The sequence below is a fragment of the Phacochoerus africanus genome, chromosome 14, assembly GCF_016906955.1.
Source record: "Phacochoerus africanus isolate WHEZ1 chromosome 14, ROS_Pafr_v1, whole genome shotgun sequence".
In the NCBI taxonomy this organism is placed as follows: domain Eukaryota; kingdom Metazoa; phylum Chordata; class Mammalia; order Artiodactyla; family Suidae; genus Phacochoerus; species Phacochoerus africanus.
The window spans coordinates 30,342,454-30,351,276 of NC_062557.1; the positions used below are offsets into that span (position 1 = coordinate 30,342,454).

At 36.6% G+C, this 8,823-nt stretch overlaps 1 pseudogene; it reads right to left on the reverse strand.

Annotated features, from left to right (window-relative positions):
- Positions 1–675: 675 nt before the first annotated feature.
- LOC125113852 (complement component 1 Q subcomponent-binding protein, mitochondrial-like) lies at positions 676–7,584 on the reverse strand (annotated as a pseudogene).
- Positions 7,585–8,823: the final 1,239 nt, after the last annotated feature.

Consider the following 8,823-nt stretch of genomic DNA (forward strand, 5'->3'; position numbering starts at 1 on the left):
CGAAGGGGGAGAGAGTGGGTTTCATTGGGAGTTTGGTGTTAATGCATGAAAACTATTGCCTTTGGAATGGATTAACAATGAGATCCGGGTGTGTAGCACTGGGAACTATGTCTAGTCAGTTATGATGGAGCATGATAATGTGAGAAAATAAAATGTGTACATTTATGTGTAACTGGGTCACCATGCTGTACAGTAGGAAAAAAAGTTATTAGGGAAATAACAATTAAAATAATAATTAAAAAAAAAGAAATGCAAAAGACTTGCAATAGCAAAAAAAAAATTGACAAAGAAAAAAAATGGAAGCCTTATATTACCTGATTTCAAGATTATTTTAAATCTTAAGTAGATAAGGCAGTACAATATTACATCAAGAGAGACAAATGAATCCAGGAAAAAAAAGAAGAATCTTGAAATAATCCCACACAAATGAGGTCAAATTTTATCATTTTGGAGATTTTACTGTCCATCATTATGTTATACAAAAATCTAGAAATAATAAGTTTGTAGAGAATAAATGAATGGTAAATAAGAAACAACAGAAATAAGGAATAAAATGGAATTAATTTCCATGAAATAAAGATGAAAACCATTTCAAAGCATGTGGGTCCAGCTTTAAAGTAGGTTTAGTTCTGGCCAAATCTCACCATGAAATTAAAATGTTTGGCACCTTGTTGCTTACTGGCTTTTGAAGAAAACTTTCTGGTACTCAAGAAAAGTAACTATTCCTGGTGCTCCAGGACTATGCTGAGCTCCACCAACTCATCTGCAAAAGTGTTGTCCATACCTCTGTTGACAAGGAAATCCATCAGGTGGTCCTATAAGCCCCAAATAATGAAATTTGTAATTTGAGTGTGTAATTTGTGTCATTTATTGATAGAGCAAACATCACTGTGCTCCTCTTTTGTCCAATCTTATCTTCTGGATAGTGACAGTCCAGCACAAGGGACTTCTTGCCACCATTCTTTAAAACTAAACCATGAAATTGGGAATGGACATCAATTCTGGCTCCTGTTCTTCAAACTTCTGCCTTTCAGAGGGCTCTTCCCAACAATCCTATGGGGTTGGGATGCTACTATCAATGTTGAAAGTGACAATGATCTTTTCTCTAGCAATTTTCCACACTAATTTGGCTTCTGTCCATCTCCCAACATCCAGTCATCTTGGGAAGAGGTTTATACTTCTTTATATTCTTTTCTTCCTTATTCTCATTCTTGAGGAATTCAGTTAAAGCTGTGTCCTCTTTGGTGTGCAGCCCACCACATCCGCAGCATAGGGCCACAGGAGGCCTGGCAGTTGCACTGATCCCCTAAGGGTGGGCCAGACTGCAGCAGCTACTGGAGCTACCAGGGAGGGAGCCATCACACTGAGGCCAAAGAAGGTGGTGCCCAGGGCCTCAGGCAGAAAGCACAGCAGTTGCAACATCTTGGTAACAGAGGTTGCATTGATACATGCGGATGCAAAAGGAGACTCTTCCCAAGAGTGCAAAGTCAATTTTTTTTCAACAAAGTTTCAAAAGCCATTCAGTACAGAAAGGATACTCTTTCTGATAAACATTGCTGTAATTACTTGGAAGCCCATATTAAAAATAAAAAGCGAATTTCAGTCCATTTTTTGAATGATTTACAAAAATTATCTTATGATATATAATAAACCTAAATTCAAGAACAAAAACTATAAAACTTCTAGAAAAAAAAAGGAGAAAACTTTAGTTAGGCAATGATATATATGACAGAAAAAGAAAGACCTAATTAAAATTAATAAATGACACTTCATCAAAATTGAGAACATCTGCTCTTCAAAAGACACTTAAGAGAGTTAAAATCAAGCCAAAGTCTTAGAGAAAATATTTTTAAACTATATATCTGGTCAGGGCTTTGGGTCTAGAATTTTTTTTAATGGAAACAAGACTCTAAAATCTCAGTAACAAATGTACACAATTCAATAGCACATGGGCATAAGACATATAGAGAAAATTCACTAAGGAAATACAGTTGGCACATAAGAAAATGGAGAGTTACTCAATATCATTAGTCATCAGGAAAATGCAAATACAGATTTGCATCTATTAAATATCTATTAAATATCTATTAAACTGACTAAAATTTAAAAGATTATCAAGTGTTAGCAAAGAAATGAGACAAATGAAACTTTAGAGGCTGCTGATAAGGATGTAATGTGGTATAACCAATTTAAAAAATATATTGACACTTCCTACATAAATTATATGTACGTCTACCATGACATTCAACCATTCTATTCCTAGGTATTTACACATGAGAAAAGAAGGCAGGAGTTCCCGTCGTGGCGCAGTGGTTAACGAATCCGACTAGGAACCATGTGGTTGCAGGTTCGGTCCCTGCCCTTACTCAGTGGGTTAAAGATCCAGCGTTGTTGTGAGCTGTGGTGTAGGTTGCAGACGTGGCTCAGATCCCGTGTTGCTGTGGCTCTGGTGTAGGCTGGTGGCTACAGCTCCGATTGGACCCCTAGCCTGGGAACCTCCCTATGCCACCATATGCCACGGGAGCAGCCCAAAGAAATAGCAAAAAGACAAAAAAAAAAGAAAAGAAGGCAAATGTCCATATAAAAACAAATACAGAAATATTCATGGAATCTATATTTATAATGTCCAAACTTATAAACAATCCAATGCCTATAAAAAGTTAATAGACAAATAAATTGTGATATATTCATACAACAAAAATATGATTCTGAAAGAAGAAAATATGAAGAATGGATCCAATAACATTCATTGTATGTCATTTGTATGATCCAGTGTACACAAAATTACTTAAAAGGAATATTAATCCATAGTTATAGAAAACAGAACTGGGATTGATGGAGACTGGGAATGTGCAGGGAAGGGAAGAAGGGGAGAATATCAAGAGGTCCAAGGAAATTTTGGGGGGTCATTTTTATGTTTAACTTGATTGTGATGATTTCATAGATGCATGTATTTCTCACTTGTCAAACTGTGATTTGTTCTGTTTCTATACCCGTTAACCTTAATAAAATTTTTATAGTAAATGTAAAAACATTCCCCTTGCCTATGGAAATGAGAACCAAGGGAGATTTTTATTGTACTTCCTTTGGATTTGTACCATGTAAATGTTTCTTCCAATTCGACATGTAATTAGTTAAAATCTTCTGTCCAAGCTGGTTGACATACTAATCTTGGTATCATCCACCACTTTGTACCTTTTTCTTCTTTTCAGTCTTCTGTTTAATCAATCACAAAATTCTTCCAGTTCTATCTTAGAACCATGTTTTGAGTCTGTTTTATTTCTCCTCTATTTCCATAGTTTTTGTCTCAGTTTGCCAACTTTTGAAAATGTCACCCTTTTGATGAAGTCATTTCTGATTCTCCCAGACAGGTGACTGCCTTGGTCTTCGAATATGGTCTTTTGACAGATTTTTGTAACAGATTTTAGAATATTTATTATAACTTTTTGTTTCTATGTCCATCTCCACAAAACAATATCTTATTCCTATTCAACAAATGTTTGTTATACTGAATGTGAAGAATTATTAAATGAAATAAAATATTTCTCCTGGAAAGATTATCAAGGGGAGATAAAACTGTTTTCATCTACCTTTAAAGTTATGATTTTCAGATGGCTATATACTTACTTTATATTTTTTTAAAGATACAAACCACAGGAAATAACTGGAAAATAATTTTGACTAACCCAAGGAAAAGAAAAACTATTCAAATCTATTGTAATTGGATATGTAATACATAAAAGCAGTAACTTTAGGAGATTAAACAATAGAGGTAAAATAAAATTTCCTTTTATATAATGTACTGAATTTCTTCCCTTGCCTTGCCTCTTGCCAAAGATAAAAAGTATTGTGGGTTTGATGTGTATTCCTTCATATTGTAAAATTATTTTCTTTATAGTTAGATTTTCTCTCAAATAAAATAACTGTGAAGGAGGTGAATTCCTCCATCATAGTCAGAGACTGGATGCCCAAAAGCTATAAAGACTTTCAATGAAATACCTGTATTAAAATTTGAATTTGAACTCAAATATGTTTTCTAGCAGTATTATTATATAATTATATATTTCTATACCTGCAAACATGTATATTTTGCCCATTTTACCATTCTCAAATTGGAGTAACTACTTATGACCCAAACTCTTATGACTTTAGATCATAATTAAAATAAAAATATCTGTATTCAACTAACACCTACTTCTACCTTCTTTCATTGTCTCTCAAGACTTCCAGTTCTCATACTCTTAATAGTTTCATTCTTTTAAAATCTGCAAGTAGCTGGACATAGGAAAAAACTCTCAGCCCAACTTTCTTTTCAGAGTGTGTTGAAACAATTTTTTGGATTGAAACTGAACTGTCCTCTCTAAGCTACCTGGTTATAAATAAGTGATTTGTGATTTATACTGAAAATATAATTTTTGGTCTTTGTCCCCATTTTTGGCATAGAACTCCTAGAATCCTTGGAATTTCCTAAGTGATGAGAGCCATAAATACATCTTTGGTTATGTTAATGAGGTGATTTTTGATACCTGGGGGCTGGTTCCCAGTGAAGCCAAGGGATTGGAGTATTTGAAACTTTTCATCTCCCCCCTCCCCCCTGCAACCTTCCAGGTTAGGAGAGGAGCAAGGGATTGAATCAATCACTAATAATAACCACTGATTGAATCAATCATGCCTAGGTGAGGAAGCTTCCATAAAAACCTGAAAGGGTGGGGTCCAGAGAGCTTCTGGGTTGGTGAATAACACAGGGAGGTTCAGGAAGAGTGGCATACCTGGAAAGGGCTTGGAAGCACTGTGCCCTCTCCTCATACTTGTCCCCTATCTCTTTTATCTGGCTGTTCCTGAGTTATACCCTTTTATAATAAATCCATACTCTAGTAAGTAAGGTCTTTCTGTGAGGTATGTGAGCCATTCTAGCAAATTAATCAAACTCAATAAACCTCTGATTTATAGCCAAGTGGTCAAAAGTACAGGTAAGGTGGTGCCTGAAGTCTAGTGGCAGGATTCAGTGCTTTCTCTGGGTAGATAGTTTTAGAATTGTGTTAAATCATAGGACCCTGTGCTGGTGTCTGGAGAATTGCTTGTTGTTGGTGTGGGGAAAGCTCCAATCTCTCCAATGTTGGACTTGATCCAGGAACTCGAAAGAAAATAAACAATGATAACCGTTTTCACTTGCGACATTTTCTAATTATGGACCTGTCATGAAAAAGTTGTCAATAGTCAATCTAAGAAAGAAATGGAAAATTTTATTCCAGCCAACCTAAGGATTATAACCCAGGAGACAGTCTTGCAGAAAGCTCTGAGAATTGTTCTGTCTCTTACAGGTCAAAGCACAGTTATATAAGTTTTTGAGGCAAAAGGTTTGTGGACAGGGTGTGTTGCTTGCCATTCCAGTAAACAAGGAATATTGCCAGGCATCCTGGTTTTACAAGGATCAAGACTTTAGCCACTGTAGCTGCACACTGATGGTGCATTCAGAGGGAAATTCAGGATAGAGAAAAACAGGAAGAATTTTGTGCTTTGAATACTGGCCCTTTATAGTAAAGATGCATATCTAAGGAATAATTTTAAGGTACCCAGATCCTTGCATTTTTCAATATGTAGAAAAGCATTAAACCCATTAACTTGAGATGTCTGGAGCGTTTTGTGTGTGTGTGTGATTAGCAGTAATCTTTTAATATTGTTTTTTTTCCAGCCAAAACATTCTCAAATATCCTGGCTCCTTCTTTACCTCTTGGCCAGGGTTGTGGTGGGAGAGTCCTCCTGGGCTGTACAGTCTTCAGTAAGATCCCCAAATAAAACTGAACTTGCAACTTTTAGGCTATGCATTTTTCTTCTGGACTGTTTATACATCAAAGTAATATTGACAGTTTGCATAGTTCTCAAAGTAAGTGGTGGAGTTGTTGTGACCTCTTATAAGATAGAGAAATGAATGTTATCTCTAAGAAGTTAACTTGCTGGTGTCAAGAGGAAATTGTCTTCTTTTTCTTTTTTCTTTTTCTTTTTCTTTTTTTTTTTGCAAGTAGGCATTCCTGTGTCTTCCATGGGGACCTACATTATGTGTAATACAGATGTGCAGTGCACACTAAATGGGATAGAGTAGTGGCTCCAATGGGCAGAGAGAGAATTTTATGTGTGAGAATTTTCTTTCCTGGAGTTCCCTCATGGCACAGTAGATTAAGGATCTGGTATTGTCATTGCAGCAGCTCAACTTTGCTGTGGTGTGGGTCTGATTCCTCACCCAGAAACTTCCATATGCTGCAGGTGCAGCCAAAAAAATTTTTTCTTGTCCTGGCTTAAAAATAATTTATTTTACCTAACACCCATATAACTGTCCAATTCATTATGCATGCAGAAATGTTTTAAAATGTCAGAGATACTAAATAGTGCAACTTGTCTGTGCCACCAAAATAATAACAATAATCACTGCATTATGAAAGTTGTATAAAATACAATTACAAATAGAGATTTATATCACAAATAGTATAAAATATAACTCTTCTAGATTAGAGTAATTTTACTCACCTTTTGCTCTTTAGGAAACAAAAAGATGTCCAGATGTGTTGCTAAAAGTTTTGTATAATGATCAAATACATCCTTAAATTCAATAAAGTAGCAATTCTATAAAATGAAGGACTGTGCTATCTGCTTTCTTCATTTAATAAAGCTTTTTGTCCTACCAGGATAAAAATTGCCAATGGCTAGTCAATGCCTACAAGATCCATTTTCTATTTCTAGCACAGAATTGATGACACTACTCAGTTTGGCCTCTTGTTTCAACCACTTGGTCAACAGCACCATTAGTGCTTCTTGAACACAATCTGTACCTTCAGACCTTTGTCATTTTTCAATAACTATCTGTACACCAAAATAGATGACAATACATGCTATGTGAAATATACTATGCTAGGTGCCACATGGATAAGACAGAGTTCTTACCTTGAGAAGATGAAAGAAGCATAGGTATATTTTTTTAAAAGGCCATATAGCATGAACAATCACTATAATAAAGTTATGTAGAAAGTGTAATGATAGCTCAAAATAGCAGATCATGTTCCATATCTTCCACTTGAGATATTTGTTTGGCATTTCTCTCCTAAAATTCTTCTGACCCTTCAAGAAGTAGTACAAATGTCTCCATCCCAATGATGTTTCACGAAGGAACAGATCTAAAGTTGACCAAGAGGGTGACATAGGTGGTCCCAAACTCTTCCTCCCATAGATGCACCAGATGTACAGCCACACATGCAGCACATGCCTCTGAAAAAAATCCACAAACTAATGAGTGGCTCCTATACATTAGGAGAATGAGAAAATACCCATATCACAATAGGCAAGAAAGGCTAAAATGCACTCTAGCCAAAACCCCACTCCTAGCACAGTGCTATATAATCAGAAGGGAATCTTCTAACTCCCAACTTCCCTGAGCTGTGAAGGGTTTTTAGACTGCACATCTAGCATCACAACTTTTATAGCTCCTACCTGAGGCACAGGCCCCAAAACACCTTCTGAAAGCCGACAGGGCTTGTGTCCACGAGTTTCATGACTAAAGCAAACAAAGAAGCACTTCTGAAGGGGCAAAAGCATGAAGCACTCGCCAAGACTATTCCCAGGACTCAGCACAGAAGGAAAAGGCTGAAAATACCTTCCCAGTCCTCCCTGCAAGATCTGTCTGCATACTTTACAGATGATGCTGGAGGGTTCAGTTTCTAATTTAAATGCATCTAGAGACTGGGAAAACTAGCAGGCATTTTTCCTACCATCTCCCTCTGATCCATTCCAACAATGAAATCAAGTTGCCAGTATCTCTCTGATAAAATCTTGTGCACATATCAGGTGCCCCAACTTTTGGGGCTATTGCCCAAGAGATAGGCCTCCAGGTTGTCTGGCTCTGATAGCCAAGAGGACTTGCAATTATGAGTCCTACAGGACTGCTATAAACAAAACAGTTTTTAAAAATTGTAAGCACTAACAGGGGGATCCTGTCCAAGTGTTCAGCACAGAGGGAGCAATATTTCCCTGAAAGGATTCCCACTGCATATTTTATAACTGTGGCATGAGGGTCTGGATTCTAATTTAGGACACGTCTGAGGCTGACTGTGATTCTGAGACTGGGAATCTGGTGGACATTCCGCAGCCACTACCCCTGATGAACACAGATATGAAAATGCTCAACAAAATATTAGAAAACTGGATCCAATGGTATATTAAAAGGACCATACACCATGGTGAAGTGGTGTTTATTCCAGGGATGCAAGGATGGTTCAGCATCTGCAAATCAATAAATGTAATATACCACATTAACAAAATGAGGGATAAAAATCACATAATAATTTCAATAGATACGAGTAAAGCATTTGACAAAATCCAACATTCTTTCATGATAAAAATTCTCAATAGACTGTATGCATAGGGAACTTACTGCAGTATGAGAGAGGGAATAAATGACAATCCCACAGCTAACATTAAACTCAGGGGTAAAAAGTTTACTCTAAGATCAACAACAGGGTCAGGATGCCCATTCTCAGCACTTGTGTTTTCAATTTTGTATATTTTTTAAAAATTGTATGGCCACACCCATGCAGCCATGGCATATGAAAGTTCTTGGGCCAGGGGTTGAATCTGAGCCACAGCTGTGACCCATGTTGCTGCCGTGGCAATGCTGGATCCTTGAACCCACTGCCAGGCAAGGTTCCAACCTACACTTCCACAGTGACCCTGTAGTCAGATTCTTTTTTTCCTTTTAAGGTTTTTTGTTTGTTTGTTTTGTTTTTTTTTTGTGGTTTTTATTTGTTTGTTTGTTTTTTGGCTTTTTGCTATTTCTTG